The 23,393-nt window shown below is 39.3% G+C and overlaps 1 protein-coding gene across 1 annotated transcript in view; it reads right to left on the bottom strand.

Annotated features, from left to right (window-relative positions):
- CTNNA1 (catenin alpha 1) overlaps positions 1–17,448 on the bottom strand; it is a 154,203-nt gene extending 136,755 nt beyond the window's left edge. Inside the window, exon 1 of the mRNA XM_032476845.1 lies at positions 17,330–17,448. The gene's annotated coding sequence lies outside the window, so the exon portion shown is untranslated. The remainder of the gene's footprint in view (positions 1–17,329) is intronic.
- Positions 17,449–23,393: the final 5,945 nt, after the last annotated feature.

Genomic DNA, 23,393 nt, shown 5'->3' with positions numbered 1-23,393 from the left:
AAACCCCTACCAGGTGGAATAAGTTAACTACAAGATGGCCAGAGTATAGCCATGACAGAAGTTGCTCCACCTTACACAATTTCAAGAACTGGTCTCAAAGAAATGTGAACAAACCCTGGAACCAAAGATTAACTGTACTTTAAAAATCAAGATGACGCTAATCAGACCACCACAGGACCAATTTCAAGATGACTGTCAGAGTTGACTGTGCGGTTCTGCACGTAGACCCCTCCCCTCCACCTATACACCCTGAAGCTCCCCTTTTTATTAAAAGCTCTTGCCCACTGACAGGTAGCAGAGAGTTGGTTCTTTAGGACATGAATTCATCTTCTCCCGAGGTTGCCAGCTTCCCAAAGAAAGCAACCTTTCCTTTCCTACAAAGCTGTCAAGGAGGAAAGCTGTTTGGAGATAACTCAAAGAGTGAGGAAGCTACCCAAAGTGGGCCTGGGAAGCCTGAGTTAAGCCACTCAGAGAAAAAAAAAAAAAGACTTTAGAAAAATTAAGATTGTCTGAGAGAAAGAACAAGAGTCCTCTGATGATTTGTACATGCTGTTTAAAATAATTTTTTTTCTTAATTCTCAGGGGAAAAAAGGCTTCTTGGTCTGTTATTTTCTTAATTTTGACACTCTGGGATACAAAACAATTTCAATTTCTTCTTAACTGGAAAAAAGGCAGAGTGTAAGCACAATAATAATAAATTGCAAATGATAATCTGACTTCTCTGGGTCTGGGGAGACCTCTAGGAGGGGCCAGGACTGGTAAATGGGAAAAGCATGTGCCCAGCTCCCATCAGCTCCAGGCAATCTTTACTACACAGACCTAGGGTCAGCAGATCATTTGATATTTCAAGAGACCCAGACATGCAGATTTTTATGTGAAATCTCCCAATTTTAATGATAGCAACTTGTTCCAAAAATGTTTCCCTCTGTGTAGGACAAACAATCATCTCTGCAACCAATGAACAAGATTCTCCCCTGAAGTTCTTTCCAGTTCTACATTCCAGAACTCTACAACCTCTTAACTAATGTCTCTGAGGTCTCCAGCCTCCCACATAAAAATTCACCAGACTCAGACTCCCACTAAAGGTGTTAAAGGAAAGGACTCAATCACTCACTTCCATTGAGAAACTTGAAATATACCGACACTTGAAAATTGAGAACTCATTCAGTGTGTTTTCAAGTCTTTCAATAACCGTGATGGAAGCAGACTGCCTTGTGTGGCATCTTTAATCAAAGGCCCTGCCAAGAGTGACACCGCACATTATTAAACTACACAATGCAACCAAGTTATACTTCTGGTGACTCCAACCCTAAAGATTTCAAAAAGTAGAGGTAGAACATTTAAAGTCTAATGAAAACATGTTCTCTGGAAAGAACATGGCCTCTTGAACCACCTTTGACACTTACTTTTTCTCTGACCTTGGGCAAGTCACCTCACCTTTCTGGATCCCCAGTTTTCTCATCGATAAAATGAAAGGGGTTAAATTCTAAGCTCCAAATCCTCCTAGCTCTCAAATCCTAGTGTTCCCTTCATTTAAATTTCTCTCAATGGCCTCTTAATTGTTTCATTAAATGTAATTAATTATTCCCAGGTTTAGCCTGTGGTCTTCCTAGCTGTATTTTAAGTTTAAAGATAACTATGCTTATGCTTCCTTATATGCCTTAAGTTGCTGGCAAGGTACTTTACGCAAAGATGGTTTATGCAGAGCACAGCATTAGCTGAACTAAATTTATGCAACCTGGTTTTAAAATATTTACAAGCCTACCAAGACAAAGCTCCTGCCTCAGTCTTAGTCATATCTTCTACTTCTCTACAATTAATGGTATTGTTTAGAGTAGCTAAACAAATAACTTTTAAACTCTTGGCAGTTTCTAGTTTTCCAATTAAGTTACAGAGCACTCCCTCACAAGATCTATTACAAAACTTACTAGAGCTAGCCAACCTTAATGAATTACAGCAACCTTAGGTTTTTCCAGGAGGGATCATGCTTAGTTCAACTAAATAAAAAGTTAAACTGTAGTTATTTAGTTTTCATTACCTTATAAATAGCAATCCTGTCTATAAAGCAAAAGTTCACTATAAATTCAGAAAGGGGCAGAGATGTAGGTGTTTGACTAGCTATCTTTATGATAGAAAGTGAAATGGAGAAGCAACAAGCAGAAAATAAAAGCATAGTTCCAGCAGAACCAAGGAAGCTGATTGTTGGCAAACTGCCTCATTCGTACAAAGAGCTACATAACCTTCTCCAAAGACATTAAATGTTCATTTACGACAGAATAGCTACATCATTCTTAAAATGTGTCTGCTCCAAAGCTTTAGAATATCCTTACCTAGATACTCAATGCCAATTTTTTTTTAACAGCAAGGTTAAGTTAATGCAATGTTAGGATGGTTCATTTAAATGCAAATCAGGAAATTCAGAAATTAAAAGTACCCACAGAAACGGTAACTGTCACACTACAAACGATACAGGATTGTGTATTACTCAGTACAGTCATAGGGATGCCAGGTTTCATCTGCATTAGAGAACACAGCTGTTGGAAACTCAACTCTCAAATCTCCCAGTTACTGACCAAAAATACAAAGTAACCCTTATAATTAAGACTCACTCTGATACCTATCTATTTTACTAAATCCACCCCTAAGCCTGTCACTTTCTTCTAAAATGTAAACTAGGTGGGGATAGGGGAAGAGGGGCAAGAGGAATAAGAGAAAGTATAAAACACAGGTTCATGTAAACAAAACTTGCTTTACCCTGCCACCGCAAAAAAAAAAAAAAAAAAAAAGCAATCTCTTTCTAATCACAAGTATAATATCATCATCCCCCTCCCTCAAAAAAAAAATGCTGAGCCTTAGTCAAACCTGGGGGCCAAAATATAATCAGAGTAAAAAATCTCCGATTTACTGCAGAGTACTGGATCACATAAACCATCATTTGTATGTAATCAACTCATGCTATACAAATACATTTTGTATCAGGCACTTTTTTGGCACACAGTAGAAGTCACTCTCCTTCCAAGTATATAGATCACTGAGAAAAATGACAACTGGCTAGATCTTTATTATTTTTTAAAGATTATAATTATTATAGTTATTTTATTATTACTTTTTTAAAGATTATAATTATTTTTAATCATAAAACATACCATCACTCTCATTTTATTCCTTTTCTTACTTTCTCTAGAGTACCAAAAGCAATGGGGAAACACAGGGAACAGCTGATTGAAAGTACTGCCATGCCACAAACATCAGGAGACACAATGATTACCAAAATGCCAAGAAAAGGACAAAAGGTAAACCTTAAAAAAAGAAAGTTCAGTCAACCATTTTAGCTGCTCAATCAGCAAATATTTGAGTGCCTTCTCCATAAAGTCAATATTCAAGACCAAAAAACAGCCTTCATGAAACTTCACTGTGGTAATAGCATAAATAAACATATAAGACAGTATCTGTGCTAGGAAATAAATTAGGCAGGGTAACAGTAATGAAATTAGGTAGGGTCCTTCGAGGGCCTTTCTGCCTTGATAACATTTGAGCTGAAATCTGAAAGTCAAGGAAGAGCCAATTAAGTGAATTATCTGGAGGAAGAGCACTGCAGGCAGAGGTAACAGAGATGAGGCAGCATCTCCCAGGACTTAAGAGGAAAAGGTGGCAAACGTGGCTGAAGCATAGAGCAAGAAGTGAGAAGAGATCAGGTAAAGGAAAAAAAACAAAAACAAAAACAAAACCAAGCTCCAGAGCTGCTTAAGTAACTGCAGTATGAACTCAGTATCTAGGTTCGTTCACTTAGCTTCCACCCATGGCTGAGACCGTTAACAATGGAAGAGTGTTTAATAGAAAACTGCACTAAGCCCTCATAACAGACAACTGATTATGGATGCACAGGAAGTCTCTTATTTCCACAAGGAACTGGATGACTCTGGTCTCAAAAACAAAGATGAAACCAGCATCTGGACTGGAAGCACAAGTGAAAAGAGAAATAAAAAGGAAAAGAGGTTTTTGTTTTGTAACAATGGGACTAAAAGGCAGAGAAACTTCTCTCACAGCTGAGAAACCCACAGGAAGAAAAGGACTGTACTTTTCTTGGAGAACCAGGAGAAAAGATGCCTAAACTTGACCAGAGTCTAGGAAGTTACCCAGACTGAGTGAGAAAACAAGAAAGAACTGTCTGTAAAACTTGTAGTAAACACTTTGATGACCTATTCTGTCGTTCATTAATCAATGACTGACCAATTACTACATTCTTGGGATCATCACAGCAGTTAATTATTAAGCACAAAAGGAAATGGGTGCAGGTGCCTTTACAATGGAGAAATCTGGCAGAGGTCACTTAATTCCAAGTGTTTAAATTTAACCTCACCACCAGTGGAACAACTTGACAATGGCTGAGATGCCAAGAAAGGTACATCATTACATATGTAGCATTCTTGTCAAAAGTGGAAACAATGAGACAAATCTAAACTGCAGACATTCTTCAATAGTGGCCTAAAAAGTGTCAATGTCTTTAAAAAAAAAAAAAGACTGAAAATCAAAACGACAGAGACATGACAACTAAATGCAGTATAGGATTTTTATTGATTCCTGGAATTTAATATGAATATGGACTGTACATGAAATCAGTACTTCTGGGAATCTTATTTAAAGGAAAATTCTGAATCAGTAGTTCCAGGGTACCATATAAGAGTCTACATTTCTTGCAAGTTCCTAAGGAGAACATACACCAGTTCTTGAACCACTCTTTAGAAGGAATCATATGTTACCATAACAATGTAAATTTTCTTGCATGCTATTGTACTTAAGGGCAATGTCCTTATTCTTAGGAGTTACATGCTAAAAAAAACTTAGCAGTGAAGTACCCTGGTGTCTGCAATTTACTTTCAAATCTCAGAAAAAAGTTTATATTGAACAATGGAGCAAATTTGAAAAATGTTAACAACTGTCTAGATGAAGTGACAAATCAAGTGCTCACTGTACTTATTACTCTTCAAACTTCTCTATATATATTTGAAGATTTTCAGGGAAAAAAAAGTTGGGGAAAATGCTCAGTCTAGACAGGAAAACAGTTACAAATACAACAGAAAGTATAAAGTTGTAAAGTAACCCATCACTGCAAAGAGGGGCACCCAGGAAGGAATCCCCAATGGCCAGGGAATCCTCACTGAGGATCTGATGTACTAGGCAGGAGGGAGAGCAGCTGTTTCAGGTTGTGCAAAGGGAATAGAGACCTCTGGCACCTTATAAGAACCACAATCATGAGCGAAAAACAGAGGATAGTGAAACAGCAGAAGATAAGTCTGAAAGATACGCAGAGAAATTAAGACATTAGAGGTTTGGGTTTTTCTTTTTTTTTCAGTCCAACAGTTTTATTGAAAGATATGAACAGAGACCCTCTCCCCCTGCAGTTCTGACAGCATCAGCCTCAAGCTCTGAGCATTTAGGCGTCCTGCAACCTGAGAATGTACTTTTTCTTTTGTAACTTAAAAACACCCATTCTACCCACACACCTACAGTTGATTAATCTTTGACAAAGGAGGCAAGAATATACAGCGGAGGAAAGACAGTCTCTTAGCAAGTGGTGATGGGAAACCTGGACAGCCACGTGTAAATCAACGAAGTTAGAATACTACTTCACACCAATGGCTTAAAGACTTGTACATTAAGACATGATAAACCTCCTAGAAGAAAACATAGGCAAAACATTCTCTGACATAATAAACCTTAGCAATGTTCTCCTAGGGCAGTCTACCAAGGGAATAGAAAAAAAAAGCAAAAATAAATAAATGGGACCTAATTAAACTTAAGCTTTTGCACAGCAGAGAAAACTATAAATGAAATGAAAAGACAACCTATAGGAGAAAATATTTGCAAAAATACTCATTCTAATCTTACTGTTTATAATAATTACTTGAGAAATCTTGAAATGCACCCCTCCTCCAAAAAAAGATTTAAAAAAAAAAAAAAAGGAGCAAGCTCCACCTCTTACAGTTACCAGTGAAGACCAAAAGCCGACAGCATGTGTTGTCCTGACCAGAGCAGTACTTCCCCAATCTAAAGGACTCCAAAACACAACTGGAGAGAGAACTCAGTTCCTTAAACTCCACAAGCCCCAAGCCAAGAGTTTTCCTCCCAATCTACTACCCCTGTGGCCTTCCTCACCTCTGCTGACCAAAGCTCCAGCAAATCTGCCCCTAGAAAGACTCTAGGCCCCCCTTTCTCCTCTTCCCTCCCCTCCTCTGCATCTTAGTAAACATCTCACTCTACTAACCCTTCCCATTCTTAGGAGTCTTTCCAATCATTCTACAGACAGCACCCAGTTATCACTGTCATGGAATCAACTCCCCTCTGAAAAAAACTTGGGGTTGCCTCCCTATTAGAGGCAGGTTGGAACCGAAACTCCTACAAACAAACCTGACCCGCACTAGCCTGTCAGACTCATCACCTGTCTCCACTCTAAACTCTTCTCCAGACAGTCTCAGACCTTTATAAAACCCCTATCCTCTGCCCAGAGCCCTATGCCAGACTTTTCCATCTTCCTTCAAGGCTCAGAAAAATGTCCTCTGCTTCCACAGAAACAGCTGTTCCCTCTTTTCTGGGTTCCCCAGCACTTTACAAGCATCTCTATTATAGCACTGGCCATACAGCACTGTATCAGTGTGTCTGTCTCCCACGAAGTTGAGAGCTCCTTTGAACACAGGTACCATGGCTTTTTTAAGCATGGTATCTTTCACCTAATAACATTCTATAAATGATTAACTGAACTGGTTAGGCTGTTTTTCAGTTTTATTTAGCAACACATCTAGCAAATGTCTCTCTCCCAATATAGATTAGCAAAATGGGTACAGATTGCCAATTCTTACCCATTAGCGATATTACTAAAGCTAATCCCATTGGTTTGTAGCAGTGGTGATTTACACATTCCTAACATCTCCCCTAGCACCTTCTTTGAAAGGCAGACTTAATAAATGCATTGTATTTAACTGAATCCTTCTGACTATAATTGAGATATAGCAAACTAATGCCTTAGACCTAATTTAAAGACATTTAGAAAACATCACATCTTTCACTGGTCTTAACAACCCCAAAGAAGCTTAAATTTCTCTTAAGGATTGCCATCTTCCATTTCCTTCAGTTTTTCCACTCCTCCCAAGGGATCAAGCTCACATTTCACTTAGCCACTTCTGTGCAAAATGACAGGTTTCTAAAGATACCCTTCAAGGTCAGTCTAGAGCTTTCCTGAGAACATGACGACCCCAGGTCCAAGGAAGCAAAATAAAATTGTAACAAATAAGAAACCTTTGCCAACTTACAGATCCCCAGGAATAGAAAACCCCCACAAACACTGACTAGTCAGTAATAGTAACTCACCCTTTCAGCTCTGCCTATTCAATGCACTATCATATTTCACAAACCATGATTAAGAGTCTAGATTAATACTGAAATATTTAACATAATGAAATGCTCAACATACCATGAGAGAATAGTAACTATGCATTTTTGCTTGGAAAGAAAGCATGTATCAGAGCTGCACAGGACAAATGGACTATTAGCAAAGGCTCCTATCCTTCATGTCACTTGAAATGGGCCACACTGAATGCATTTTCTGAGTTATGGCAGCACCTTCAGTTTCAAGAACAGTCTGCAGTCTAACCTGGCTAATAAACCAGTACAGGATTATGTAACCTGATAATTAACTGGGCTCCCAACTCACATCTTCAATTCATAATGTCTAATACTAACAAAACAAACCACAGCAAAAAACATTTCCAAAATACAACTGATGATCCACTTGTTTATAACAATATTTAATAATGCAACTCAGAATAAGAAAATGAAGGAAAGCCACAGCTTGATATAATGAAATGGAATAGCAAAAACAAAGCAATCCAAGAAAGAACTACCTTTTAAATGCAATTAAGGAATCAGATCAGTTATTTAATACAATTAAATTGGATTAAATTATTCATTACCAAGTTTTTTTAATGTAAATGATAAATTTTTTTTTCTGTAAAGCCCTCAAAGTCTTTTTAAAAAATTCTTACAAATGAAAATTATAATAACCTCCACAATTATCTCTTCTTTTACTACAGCGGGAACATGGAATGACAAGAAATTTTAAAAATCTAATCACACTACTTATAAAATACTTGTTCCAAATGACCAAATCCTTTTTTTTAACAAATACTTAGAATAACACTCAAAGTTGCCTTTCGAACTATGTTTACCTTATATGCATTGCTCCAAACTTGCAGCCAGTGAAAAGGTACAAATTATGTCCTAATCAAAAAGTGGGGTTGAAAGATGATCCTACTTCCATCAAGAAGTAAACAGAAATGCATGCTAATTTCAAGCTCCATTAGAAATAGGTCAGGAGTATGCTTCCACATGCAGAAGAGAAAATTTGACAGTTATTAAAAAAAAACTATAGAGAAAAATAATGAACATTTAGAGGCTCCAACAGAGAAGGGGCAATGCTAAAGTTTTATTTTGAAGAGTGGTTATTTCTGCACACTTGGAACTTTCAATAATGGATAAATTAAGTGCAGTCTTCTTGCAAGTGAGCAAAACTGCATGAGCCAGGGCAAATCAAATAAGCTGTCTACCTCCCTACACTGTTCAGCCCATTCAGCCCAGGCCTACAACATCGGAGGATAAGCGGACTACCACATTACACAAACAAAAACCAACACCCTCATGGTCTGGAAGCAAGCACACTGGCACATGGGCAAATTTTAGGAACTGTTGCCTGTGAGATACTCCCTGATGCCTGCTGTATTTAACTTTTTTTCTTAAGAGAAAACAGAAGGTACTAATAAGACTTAAATTCTCCAACATGTACAGTATAACCAAAATTCCTTTAAGACTTCTAAAAGTGTGGCTTCAGTCACTCATGAAGAATAAAATGATTTGGGCTGGGAAAACAGAAAGGACAACTGATTTGATGTTTTTCACTATTCATTTAACTCTATATAGAAGATCAAACTTGCAAAACATGTATTTTTTGAATGAATTTATTTTTTTATCTGTTTGTTTTTTCACTTTTTACATGCAGTAAAATCCACTCTGGTATACTATTCTATGGCTTTTGACAAACTCAGAACAGTTGTGTAATCTCCGCAATCAAGATACAGAAAAGTTAAAAGAATTCACTATATTTTCACAACAGCATGCACATACAACTAAACTGAAGAATATAAACATACAAAATATTAGCTTCAAGAGCTAATTTGGTACCAACTTACTACAAAGCTGCAATAATCAAAATAGTGTGGTACTAGCAAAAAAAGAAAGAAAGAAAAAAAAAAGAAAGAAATACAGTTCAACATAACAAAACAGCCCAGAAACAAACCCTCTCATAGTCAAATAAGTTTCAACAAGTGTGTCAAAACCATTCAATGAGTAAAGGACAGTCTTTTCAACAACTGTGGCTGAGAAAACTGGAACTCCACATGTAAAAGAATGAAGCTGGACTCTTACCTAAAAAATTGACTCAAAATGGATCAAACATCTAAATATAAGAACTAAAACTATACAACTCTTGGAAGAAGTCACAGGGCAAAAGTTTTACATTAGATTTGGCAATGATTTCTTAGATATGACACCAAAGGTACAGCTAACAAAACAAAAAAACAGGTAAATTGGACTTTATCAAAATAAAAACTTTCATGTACTAAAGGACATTATCAACATAGTGAAAAAGCAACCCAGACAATAGAAAATGTCTGCAAAACATGTATATGCTAAGAGATTAGTATCTAGAATATACAGAGAACTAGAACCAAAACAAACAGCCCAGTGATGTGTGAAGGCCTTGGACAGACATTTCTCCAGAGATATACATATGGCCAATAAACATATGAAAAGACACTCAATATCACTAATCATTTGGGGAATGCACATCAAAACTACAATGAGATACCACCTCACATTCATTAGGATGGCTACTATCAGAAACACAGAAAATAACAAGTGTTGGCAAGAATGTGGAGAAATTACAGCCCTTGTGCCCTGCTGGTAGGAATGTAAAATGGTACAGCCACCATGGACAACAATATGGCAGTTCCTCAAAAAATTAAAAATAAACTTACCATATAATCCAGCAATTCTACTTCTGGGTACATAGCCAAAAGTAGTGAAAGCAGTGTCTCAAAAAGATATCTGTATACTCATATTCATAGCAGCATTACTCACAGTCACTAAAACTTGGAAGCAATCCAAGTGTTCACTGACAAATGAACGGATAAGCAAATTGTGGGATGGATACACACACACACACACACACACACACACACACACACACACACACACACACACCTATAAAACAGTATTCAGCCTTAAAAAGGAAAGGAAATTCTGACATAAGCTACAACATGGATGAACCCTGAGGACATTATGCTAAGTGAAATAAGCCAGTCACAAAATAAGCTGGTCACAAAATAAGACAACATAATTCCACTTAAATTAGGTACCTCGAAGAGTCAAAGAAACTAAGTAGAATGGTGGCTGCCAGGGGCTGGGATAAGGCGGTAATGGAAGCTGTTGTTTAATGAGTATAGTTTTAATCTTATAAAATTAAAAGACTTCCCGAGATGCACAGTGGTGATGAGTTCACATCATGAATATACTTAATATAACTGAACTGTACACTTAGAGATGGTTATGATAGTAAATGTTATGTGTATTTTATCAGAATTTTTTTAATTAAGAAAAAAAAAGAAAGGTTCGGAAGAAACTTGACACATGCTAAAACATGGATGAACCTCAAAGGCATTATGCTAAGTGAAATGAGCCAGACACAAAAGGACAAATATAAGATTCTACTTATATGATGTACCTAGAATAGGCAAATTCATAAAGAAAAAAAGTAAAACATAAGTCACCAGGGGCTGGGGCGAGGACACGATGGGGAATTATTGTTTAATGGGTAGAGTTCCTGTTAAGAATAAGGAAAAGTTCTGAAAATGGACAGTGATGATGATTGCACATCACTGAAAATATGCTTAATGCCACAGAACTGTACACTTAAAAAGTTAAAATGGTAAGTTTTGTTACGTATATTTAACTTTTTTTTTCCTTTTCAGAGTAGTAAACATTTTGCCCCAGGTATTTCACTGTTAGAAATACGGATGGGTAAAAGATTTAGCTACAGATTAAAGCAGCTCTGGGAAGCAAACTAAATGTCCACAGATGACTGATTAAAGAAGCTACACTGGAATAGGAAGGGATTATTAATATCCTATCCTAGCATTGTGCGATTAACCGTATTTCATCAGTTCTAAAGCATACATATTTCACATTGTTAGGTCTCTATAATCTGTATGTCTTACAATTAATGGCATTTCCTAGCTTGGCAGTGTTTCTTTTTTCTTAGGGGTACATAAAATAAAGCTTAATCTTATACTACTAACAGGGAAGATATTCAAGTATGATTAATGGACAGCAGATTACAAAAGAGCAAATAAAGTAAAATCTAGTTTCTATAAAAGTTATAGTCAATATACATGCCTAGGAAAAATATCAAAGGAAGTACAACAAAATGTCAATAGTGTTTATCTCTAGGTGATATAAATGAGTGGTTTCATTTTTTTAAAAAACTTCAATAAAACGGATGTAAAGCCAGGCCTCCTCCATTCCCCTATCAATCTGGTACAATCCTATTTATAGCATATCTACCATAATTAATTTACTATTTATTGAATAGTATCTGCTGTGGGTTTAGATAAGTCAGTTATTACAAAAGACTAAAAGATACAAAAGAATGTGATTGCCCTGAGGGAGCTCAGTATCTAGCAAAGGAAGTTATAGTCTAGAAGAGTGTTTTGGAAGGTAAATCAGCAACTCAATACTATGTAAATAACTGAACTAGTCCACTGGTTTTACTCTTAAACCAACTTAATATGAACAAAAACATGTCCTGTCCAGCACTACATAACTGAAAGAATAAATGAACATTTTATCACATTAGAAGTTAAATATCCTTTATAAGTCATCTTATATATTACATGGCTGACAAAATTCAAATTCTCCAGCTGAGACTCACAAGATTAAAAACTCCTACAAGCAGAATATCTTCATAAATCATCGGATAATAGACAATGACAAATTAGCAAAGCAGGAAACACCCCGCCAGACAATAGTTTGCTATGACCTTTTAAAGACCACATTTTAAAAAAATTATTTCCAGAAGTTTTCCTTCCTCACCAAGTGCTCACTGTAGTGCAGAAAAAAAGGGAAAGGAAGGAACTTCTGATACATGCTACAACATGGATGAAGCTAAAGGCATTATGCTAAGTGAAATGAGCCAGATATAAAAGGACAAATGTATGATTCCACTTACATGAGGTACCTAGAATAGGCAAATTCATAAAGAAAAAAAGCAAAATAGAAATTTCAGAATTTCAGATAAGTTAAAGATCACTTTCAGCAAAAATGATCAATATCGCAATAGAAAAAGCCTATTAATCAGCTTTCAAATGGATAGCATTTGTGTCAGAGAAGGATGGAGCATTCCAGAACAAATGCCTTTCAGATGCAGAGACACGCAGCAACAATTTACAATAGAAGATTAAACTAGATCCATTTCCCCATCAGTCTGGAAGGATGCTGTTGAGCTGTCAAGGAGAATAACTACCACAGCTTCCAGTCCTTTGACAAACCCTCAGATGTGTGGCCTTTTGGCCAACTATGTGCGATTTCATACTGTTGGAGCATTCATTGCATCCCAGAGAGTTTCAGCTTTCTGTAAGTTTTCTGTGGCTGAACCAAAAAAGGAAGCATATGCAGATTTCCACAGAAATATGATCCATAAAAGATTTTGAGGAGATGAGGAAGGTTGGTAAATTTCAGAGTGCAAAGTGATTTTGGAATGTAAAGAATTTCTCTGGGTTGAATTCAGTGGAAATTTGTCACTTAATCTGTGTTCCTGAACCATGAAAACTATGACTATCTGGGCTAAGGAATAGTTTCTCTTGATAAATAAACAATTAACAAATAAGGAAAGGAAAGGAAAAAGAAAAAAGAAGAAAAGAAAAAGAGCTGAAAAAGTAAGTTAGGGCCAGAACTTAAAAGGTACTGAATGCCAGTCTAAGAGTCTGACCAGTGCAGTAACAAGACAGCAGTAAATTTCCCCAAAGAACAGTACTGTTTATATGTAAAAGACTGATCAGTGAAGAACACAGTAAGAAATTCAACTAACTTTGGCAAACACTCATAGATAGAGCAACAATGTTTCAGATCCTCAAATTAAAAACTGAAGGGAGCAGAGGGGTGAGTAGTGACTTCAAAGGGACAAAAAGGGATTTCCAGAGTACTGGTAACTTTATTTCTTGATCTGAATGGTGGATATGGATGGTGTTCACTTAAATAATTCATTCAGGTATTCTTATAATTTGAGTATTTTTGTACATGTATACTTTAAAAAGTTTTATTAAAAATAAAGGTCTACATTTGCAGCAACATGGATGGCCCCGGAGAATGTCATTCTAAGTGAAGTAAGCCAGAAAGAGAAAGAAAAATATCATATATCATTCCTATTTGGAATCTTAAAAAAAAAAAAAAAAAAAAAGGACAAATGAACATATATAAAACAGAAGCAGACTCACAGACATAGAATACAGACTTGTGGTTGCCGGGGGGGAGGGAGGTGGGAAGGGATAACCTGGGAGTTCGAGATTTGCAGATACTGGTATACATAAAATAGATAAACAAGTTTATACTGTACAGCACAAGGAAATATATTCAATATCTTGTAGTAGCTTACGGTGAAAAAGTATGAAAACAAACATATGTACATTCACATATGATTGAAGAATTGTGCTGTACACCAGAAACTGACACAACATTGTAAACTGACTATACTTCAATAAAAAAAATTTAAAGAGAGAAAATCGGGGGGGGGGGGGGAGGCCTAGACCCCGCTTCTAAAAAAATCCCCAGCTGAGAGGAAGTCATCCATAAAAATATTTACCAAACAGCACGAAAGATGCAACCAGAGAATATGTACAAGGTACCCAAGAAGCACTGAGATCCAAGAGAAAACCCAGAGGCAGTGACATTTAAGGTGGGTTTTAAAGAATACATGAGTTTGTCAGATGGGTGAGAAAAAGGGTGCTCCAGACAAAGGAAAAAATAAGAAAAAGGCACCAAAGCAACAACAGAACAATTTATCCAGAGAACTACAAGTAGTTCCAGTAGTTCAAAGATAAGACAATCTAGAGTGGAAGCAGAGAGAAGGGGAAAGAGGGATTTATGTAAGAGGAAGACCAGATGGAGAGGATTGTATCTGATTAGATCTAGGTGGAAAGAGTAAGAATGGAATAGAGATAGTTCTCAGCTTGCCCAAAACAGCAACTTTGTATTCAAGACCCTCCAAACTGACTGTTGCCTCATCTGTCACAGTTCTACCCACAAGCTAGGCTCCAGACAGAAAAGACCCTTTTTCCTCCTTCATTCAACATGCATCTTTTTTTTTTTTTAATATCCAGGCCAGGTACAATGACACAGGCTAAGGCTATCAGTCCCTGTCTTCAAGGCTCACTTTCTAGCAGGAAAGGCAAATAGGGATGTACACTACAATGGAATACCCCACCTGGTGAGAAGGGGTTTGCTGCTAAGAAAGTGCCAACGTAAGTCTTGAGAGATGAGTAAGAGCTCCTCGTAAAAGTGATGGAATACAAATTGTATGGGGTGGGGAAGGAGCAAGGTGTATCACCGAAGAAACAACAAAACAAGAGTTCGGATAAGCCGAGGCCCCTACATCCAATCCTTATGTAAGGCCTATCTCATTTCTCCCCGTAATAGCTCCTTTTATCTCCACCATCTTCACTCCCACCATTTTCCCAGCTCAACTTCCTACTTCCACTTGTACACAAATACAAGTCTTGCAAGCACTAGCAGGAGTGATCCTCTTAAAAAGCAAATCAGATCGTGAAACTTCCTACAATGGCTTCTTACAGTTCTCAGAATAAAATCCAAACATGTCATCTGGAGTTCCCTGGCAATCTCATGTGAGGCCTTCTCCACATTCCAAAAGTATTCATGCTACACAATCTTTCTCTTAGGTCTCTAAACACATAGAGTTCTTTCCTGTCTCAGGACTTTACACAAGCAGAGGACCCTGTTACCTCTGTCCAGATCTTCACCAGTACACACACACACATCCCCCCAAACCCAAGGTCGGTCTGTCATGTTTCACACTATTGTTACTTTCTCACATCCCAGAACTCTGCCAGTTACCACTGATCTCCACATTCGGTTTAGGTCTCCAGAAAAAGTTGTCTCATTTTGGTCCTATTGAGTTTTAAAAAGCCTCCCAAAAGCAGCTCTCTAGTGCAAAGGTGACCAGGTGAGACATCTGCACTCAAAATAGACACTTCTGCTTTAGCACAAGTTTTGGACTTTAAAGTCTGATGCAGAGAAGAGAGTCTCATCTTGGATGGACAGGGCACCTCCAACCTCTAAGTCACCATATGGTACAATACGTTACTGATGGAAGGAGGGTGATACCACACCAATGGTGTTAAGGACTGAGATACAGTGGATAGAATCTTGGATATGAGTGGAGTGGGAAAGAAAAAAAAAAGAAGACTGAGAAGCAAGAGCAAAAAATATAAAGAAAACCAGGACAGATTTATATCACAATTGCACAAACTCCTTTACTCTTTATGCTTTCTCCAGACAAAACACTACTCCTGTTTCACCCAATTCAAATGCCCTCCAGGAAGCCCTTCAGGTCTTATCCAAACAAAACTTACCAGCTCCTTCTCCATGCCTCCACAAGTTTCTCTTACCATTACTATTACTTAACAGTTGACCCACTGACAAGTTTCTCATCATTACTGTTAACAGCACTTAACGCCCTTGGCCTCACATGTACTACACTTGTGGTGCGTGTCTTCCCTGTTACTCTGTGAGCTCTTAGGCTCAGAGATCATTTCTTAATCATCTTAATCATCTGCGGGCCCTTAAGAAAGTGGATAGGGGGGCAAGGGTATAGCTTAGTAGTAAAGTGTATGCTTAGCACGCACAAGGTCTTAGGTTAAGTCCCCAATACCTCCATTAAAAAATAATGATTAAATTAATAAATCTAATTACCTATTCACCCTCCCCAAAAGTGGATAAAAAATATTTTTTAACTTGACAGAAGTGAAAAAGGGTAAATAACTGGGCAAAATGTATAATTTATTCACCCATTCCTCTTGTAAAACAAAATAACACATCCTAATCAATTTGATTTACAAATTCGTACTTCCTTAAAGTTACCTACTCCTGTACAATCTTTAAAAATCACTGCTAAACAAAATACCCTCATTGAAATGCCTATCCTGTTGCAACAATACAATGATGTAATCATTTCCTTCAACATAAATATAAAATGCCTTTAATTTAGTCGGAGACTTAACATAACTTACTCTTTCCTAAATTATTCTAAGTTCTGTACAAAACAAACACAAAGAGCATCGCAAAGACGCAGGAAGACATAAAAGGGTGTCAATCCTGGATTTGAGCCAACTGCCGCCTGCATTACTGGGAAGCCATTCCTGCCAAGCCAAGCTTAGGCATTCAGTCAACATTTCTCCCAACAAGTGCTTCACACAAGCACACTTTCTTAAAGTCAACAAAAAATATTCCAACGCCACTCGTGAAAACCGGGACTAATCAGAGCCAAGTGAGTCCAATTAACCAGCACAAGAAGTCTTGAGTAATTTCACAACAAAAGTTAACATGGCACACGCCGAAAGTCTACACGGGCGTGGCGCCTTCCCCGCCAGTCAGAAAAGGACACTCAAACTTTCACATTCGCTGGGGCAGGGAATGCCGGGGTGCGGACCCAGCGAACTTCGGTCCACCTGACCGGGAAGTTTCGGGAGCGGGGGAGCGACCACGGAAACCACAGTGACTTCACTGGAAAACTCAACTCCCAAACACACTCGCACCGGGAACAACGCGCAGACTCTTCCCTCAAGTAGGGCGGCCGAAGGGGACCAGCGCGGGGCTGGCGCGCGCACCGAGTCCACTTGAACAAAGTTTAGAAACCGAGAGAAACTTTCCCGAGAGGAAGCGCCGCGGCGGCGCGGGGCCTGCCGCTAACTCTCCTCCAGCCGCCGCGGCCCCCCACCTTCCCGAGCGCCAGGAAGCGCCGGCCCCGCCTGCCCGACCAGAGCCCAGGACCTGGGCCCAGGCCCGGGGCCCCGCAGGAAAAGCGGGCGGGAGGCCGCACAGGCGCCGGCCTGGGGCCCGATTCCGGGCGGGGTCGTGGAGGAAACCGTGCCCCGCCCGTCGGAGGAGCCCCTCGGCCCTGCTGAGGGGCCCCCACCTGCCTGAAGAGAATTACCTGCGGCGAGCGGAGAAAGCGCAGGAAGATTCCCGAAGCCCGAAGCCGACGACCGCCGCTTTGTCTTCCCCTGTCCGGCTCCGAGGAGGAAATGGGCCGCCTGGCGCCCCCGCCCCGGGCCCGCCCCCTGCCCGCGGCCCCCGCCCTGAGGCCTGGGCCCCGCCCGCCCTTCCCAGTACCTCCCTCCGGAGCGCTCTTCCCGGAGCCTCCCGCTGCCGTCCGGCTTTCCCGGTCCTTGCTTTGGGGGCGAGCCCCGCACCAAGGGAGCCTGGCGACTCCAGGCCCAGACCCCCAAAAGGACCTCTCGTTCTCGGCCCCTTACCCTAGAGTCACTTCATCCCAGGCCCCTAGTGAATACTCAGGCTGGGAGTGAGCCCCCGAGAGGAAGGAGGAGCGCTGACTCCTGGAACAGCCCTCCAGCTGGGAACGCAGGTGAGTCACCGCTCCGAGCACAGGTGAGTCTCTTGCCCGCTCAGGCCCCACCCCTGGCTGGTGCTGCAGAGTCCTGGGCATGCTCCTCTGAGGAGTGCTACAGGTGTTTCCAAGTAACGGGCTTCCAGAAAAGTGCTCTAGGCCCACCTTCTGGTTTATAGTAGGATAAAGTGAGGCCTCACCGCTTGAGGCAAAGTGGAACTAGAATCCGACTCTCGAGATCGCAGAATGTGCAATGGAAGCCCTCCTGGAAATCACCGAACACGGTCTGCCACTTGACAGTTGGGGAAACCGAGGGCACCCGATGGAGGACAAGAAGCATGTCACAGCAGCATCCCCTCCTGAGACTGATTGCTCCCCGCTCTACACACACTCACAGACACAAATTTGAAGGACCTGACTTCTATCCTTATCCCTCTGGCCATTTAGGGTATTTCATTCCCACTTGTCCTTCCTTATCTTCCTGGTTAATGCTCTCCAAAAAACTACAAAAAAAAAAAAAAAAAAATATATATATATATATATATATATATATATATGTTCACTATCAGCCTGGTATAGAAAACCCTAATAAGGTATTTCGTCAACCATGGGATGATGAACAAGTTTGATTTCAGTATTGGTCTATCACTACAAATTTATCCAGAGTTAAAGGACTATGCTCCGTAACTCTATATATTCATGACTTCACTTAAGGACCAGCTACTTTCCAAAGGAGACAACCAGATGGCCAACAAGCACGTGAAAAGATGCTGAACATCACTAAGTGTTAGAGAAATGCAAATCAAAACTACGAGATATCATCTCACGCCAGCCAGAATGGCCATCATTAAAAAATCTACAAACGATAAAAGCTGGAGAGGGTGTAGAGGAAAAGGAAGTTTCCTATACTGCTGGTGGAAATGTAAATTAGTACAGCCACTATGGAGGACATTATAGAGGTTCCTTCAAAAAACTAAAAATAGACTTACTGTATGATCCAGTAGTCTCACTTCTGGGCATATACCTAGAGAAAAATATAATTCAAAAAGACACATGCACCCAATGTTTATAGCAGCAGTATTTACAATAGCCAAGACATGGAAACAACCCAAATGTCCATCAACAGATGACTGGAGAAAGAAGATGTGATAGATAGATAGATAGGTAGATAATGGAATACTACTCAGCCATAAAAAAAGAATAAAATAATGCCATTTGCAGCAATATGGATGGACCTGGAGATCATCATTCTAAGTGAAGTAAGCCAGAAAGAAAGAAAAATGCCATATGATATCACTTATATGTGGAATCTTAAGAAAAAGGACACAAATGAACTAATTATAACAGATGATTGATTTCTTGATTACATGGAAGCATATTTGACTGTCCTTTATGATTGGATTACTGCATTCTGTTGATTCTTATTTTGTGGTTGGCTTTATTTCTTTGATAACTTTGTAAGTTAAAGAAGCTAAAGCTATAAACTTAGAAACAATAAACAGTACATATATGTAAATTTTTTAAAATATGTACAGAATATTGTATATATGTATTTACATGCAATATATTGTATATGGGCAAATTACATCAATTTTACCTAGTAAAACTGAAAAATGAAAAAATTAATTAAATAAAATAAAAGGACCAGCTACTTAATTTGTGAGGCCCCTTATTCAAAAATTACTAGCAATTTCAAGACAGCAACAGTGGAGAACATTAAACCAAGCATGGGGACTTTCTAAACATGGGGCCTTGCTATAAACTTTGTGTCCTCCAAAATTAATATGTTGAAAACCTAATGCCCTAGGTGATGGTATTAGGAGATAGGGCTTTTGGTGGTGATGAGGTCATGAGGGCAGAGCCCTCATGAATGGAATTTGTGCCCTTATAAAGGAGGCCCCAGAAAGATTTCTTGCCTTTTATGCCCTGTGTGGACACTGCAAGAAGGCTCTCACTATGAACCAGGAAAAGAGCTCTCGCCAGAACATGATGATGCTGGTGCCTTGATTTTGGACTTTCGAGCCTCCAGAACTGTAAGAAATAAATTTACTTCTGAAAATTCTGAAATTTCTGATAGTTAAATTCTATTGTTTATAAGCTACTCATCCCGTTGTATTTTGTTATAGCAGCCCAAACTGACTAAGACAGGCCCTAAAGATGAAAGTGCAGATTTGTTTGAGTAAGAGAAGAGTAAGTGACAGAAAAAATAATATGATGAGAGACTTGCAGTGCGCTCTTTAAGCTAAGGGGAATCAGTTCCTGACCTCTCAAAAACCTTGAAAAGCTTACTAAGGGTAACTTGAGCATTCACTATGTCCCAGGCACTTGCTATGTGCTGGAGAAACAGCAGTGAATAAAACTGACTTGATCCCTGTTCTCACACAATTTAAAATGTAGTGGAAGAGACAGGTATTAAAACAGGTAAACTATTAAAAAAAAAATCAAATGTGAAGATATGGAAGCGATACGAGCAGATTTAGGGGGAAGTTAACCTAGTCTGGAGTTCAGTGACCTAAGATGGTGACCTTTATGTGGTGACCCACTCCAGTCAGACTTTAGCACTCACCTCTCCACCAAAACTGCTTTTACCAAGGTCCCTAATGACCTCCATGGTGCCAAATCCAGCCATCAGTTTCCATCCACAGTTGACTTCTACCACCAGCAGCATTTAATCACTCTCTCCCTTAAAATAGCATCTTCACTGGACCTCCAGGGCACCAGGCTCTTCTGATTTTCCACCAGCCTCCTTGGTTACAACTTCTTAGGCTCTTTTGACGATTTCTTCTAAATTCTCTCAACCTCTAAATATTAAAGCAGCAGTTCTCAAAATGGAGTCTGAGGACTCCTGAGACTTTTCCAGGGGGTAGTAAGATAAAAACTATTTTCATAATAATACTAAAATACCATTTGCCTATTTCAGTCCCAATCTCTCATGGTGTACAATAGAGAGCTCCACAGGCGGATGTCTAATATCGCATCAAACAGAATGCAGAAGCAAAGATGAGCTACCTTGTATTAAGCCAGACATTAAAGAAATTTGCAAAAATGCAAAACAATGACACTTCTCCCCCTCAATTTTCTTTTGTTTTAGAAAACAAGAGTGTAAAAGGATCTTGAGATCAAAAAGTTTAAGAACTGCTGTTAGAGTGTCCCAGGACTCCATCCTTGGACCTCTTTTTCTTTCTGCCAGCAGCCCATTGGTGATCTCATCCAGTCTTTTAGCTTTAAATATGCTGACAACTCCAGGTTTGTATCTCAACCTGAAGCTTTCTCTCTGAATTCTAAACTCCCAGATCTGGCTCCCTACTTGATACCTCCACATGGATATCCAGCAGACATCTAGGCATCTCACACTTTAAATGTCTATTTGACCAAAACCAGTTTCCTGATACAGCTGTCCAAACTTGCCAATCTCATAGTTTTCTTCATTTCATGAATGGCAACTCCATTCTCTAGCTGTTTAGGCCAAAACTTTGGAGCCATACTTGACCATTTTACTTTTCTTACACGTTTCTGATTCCTCAGCAAATCTTGTACCTCTATCTTCTAAATATGTTCAGAATCCACCAACTTTTCACCATCTCCACTGTTACCATCCTGAGTCAAGCCATCAACATCACTTAGCTTGAATTTCACAGGAGCCTCCTAACTGGTCTCCCTACTTCTGCCCCTTGCCTCCCTCAGTTCAGTCTCAATTCAGCAGCTGGAGTGATCCTGTTATAATATAAGTCCAAACATGTCACTCCTACTCTACCCAAAACCCTCCAGTGGCTCCTATCTCACTCAGAGTAAAAGGCAAGGTCCTTATAAGGGACTTCAGAGCTCACCTGCCCCCACACACTCCTCTGACACACTGGCCTCTTAACTATTCCTAGAACACGTCAGGCAGGCTCTTGCCTTAGGGCTTTCGCTTTCTGCCTGGAATACACTCCTCCAAATAGCTGCCTGACTCACTCCCTCACCTCCCCCAGGTCTTTGCTCAGTTGTCACTTTCTTGGTGAGGCTTCCTCTTGGCCACCCTATCTAAAATTGCAATCCCTTCCCTCAACATCCCATCTTTCCTTTGTTGCTTTATTTTTCTCCCTAGAGTGTATCACCATCTGACATATTAAGTCATATAGTATACATTAATATATATTTTTAAATTATTTTCTCTTGTCTTCCTCCTACTAGAATTTAAGCCCCACAAGGGATAAAACTTTTGTCTGTTTTGTTCAGTGATATGTCTCTGGTGTCTAGAATATTTCTAGAATAGGACCTGAAGGACACAGCAGGTCCCTCGATAAATGTGTTAAATGAATGAAAGAATGGATATATGGAATCTATAGAAAAGCACTGACAAGGTTGATGGGGAGAGAAGAAAAGAGTGATTCTAGACAAGTGGACAAGCAAGTTTGAAAGCCCGAAGTGCCACTCTAGGAAAAGAAGTTCTGTGATTTAGGAGCTGTGAAGTAGGCAGAGGCCGGCCAGACAAGGTTTTATAAGCCCTCAGACTTTATTGTGAGGGAATGGGGTACCACAAAGGATTTCAGACAAAGAGATAAGATGATCATATTTTGGTTTTTTTTTTTTAATTCACTTTGAAAAAAAGCAAATTGTAAAGCAGTGCACATAAATTTTTAAAAAAATATATATAAAGCCGTGCACATAATACCTCATTTATGTTTGAACAATGTATACATATTCGTTTTAATGCTATTTTCTCATAGCAGCTGAGCCATTTAAAATGTATCATTTGTTCAAAACCCTCCAGTTCTTCCTATTTCACTCTAAATAAAATCTTCCTGATCTTGCACAGCCACCTCAGACCCATCTTTGGCTTTTCCTCTCCATCTTTCCACTTCAGCCCACACTGGAGTCCTAGATGTTCCCATAAAGCAAGGAAGCACTTTCCTTCCTCAGGGCCTTGGCATTTCCAATTTCACCTGCTTGGAATGGTCTTCTCCCAGATAGCCCCTTAGCACACTCCATGGATTTCTTCATTCAGATCTCTGCTCAAATATCACCTTGTCCAAGAGGCTTTCCCTAATGACCCTTTGTAAAATAACACTAGCACCTCTGTCCCTTCCCTCCCCTCTCCATCTTATTTCTTAACCCTACTGTACTTCTTAACATTTGTCACCACCTAACACATTAGGTATTTCAACATCACCAGGTCAGAGAGGCCTTCCCTGACCACACCCCCCACACCCCAGTCACTCTCCACCACGTAACTGCATTTCTCTCCTTTAAAGCACTCATCCCTCTCTAGAATTGTCTTGTTTGTCTACCGGTTTATTTTCTGTCTCCTCTATTAGACTATAAGTTCCATGAGGACAGGAATCTTATCTGACTTTTTCACTTCTTTAATAATTTAGCACAGTATGTGGAAGATAAAATGAACTTTAAAAATATTTGGAGAAAGAATGAGTGGCCACAGATATAGGAGGAAAGACAGTGTCATCAAAGCCAAGGACTTGGTCGCTGATGTCAGTTGATGACATTTGGGTTGAAACTTCAGGTTTCAACTTACTTCAGGTTGCTGAACATAGTGTACATAATCATGAGAGTTAAGCTGCATCAGGAATGTTAAGGAATGCTGTACACCAGAACTGACACAACATTGTAAACTGACTATACTTCAATTAAAAAAAAAATGTTAAGGAAGTGG

The sequence above is a fragment of the Camelus ferus genome, chromosome 3, assembly GCF_009834535.1.
Source record: "Camelus ferus isolate YT-003-E chromosome 3, BCGSAC_Cfer_1.0, whole genome shotgun sequence".
Taxonomy (NCBI): Eukaryota; Metazoa; Chordata; class Mammalia; order Artiodactyla; family Camelidae; genus Camelus; species Camelus ferus.
Note: the sequence above shows the minus strand (reverse complement) of the source record. Positions and strands in the feature narration are given on the sequence as shown.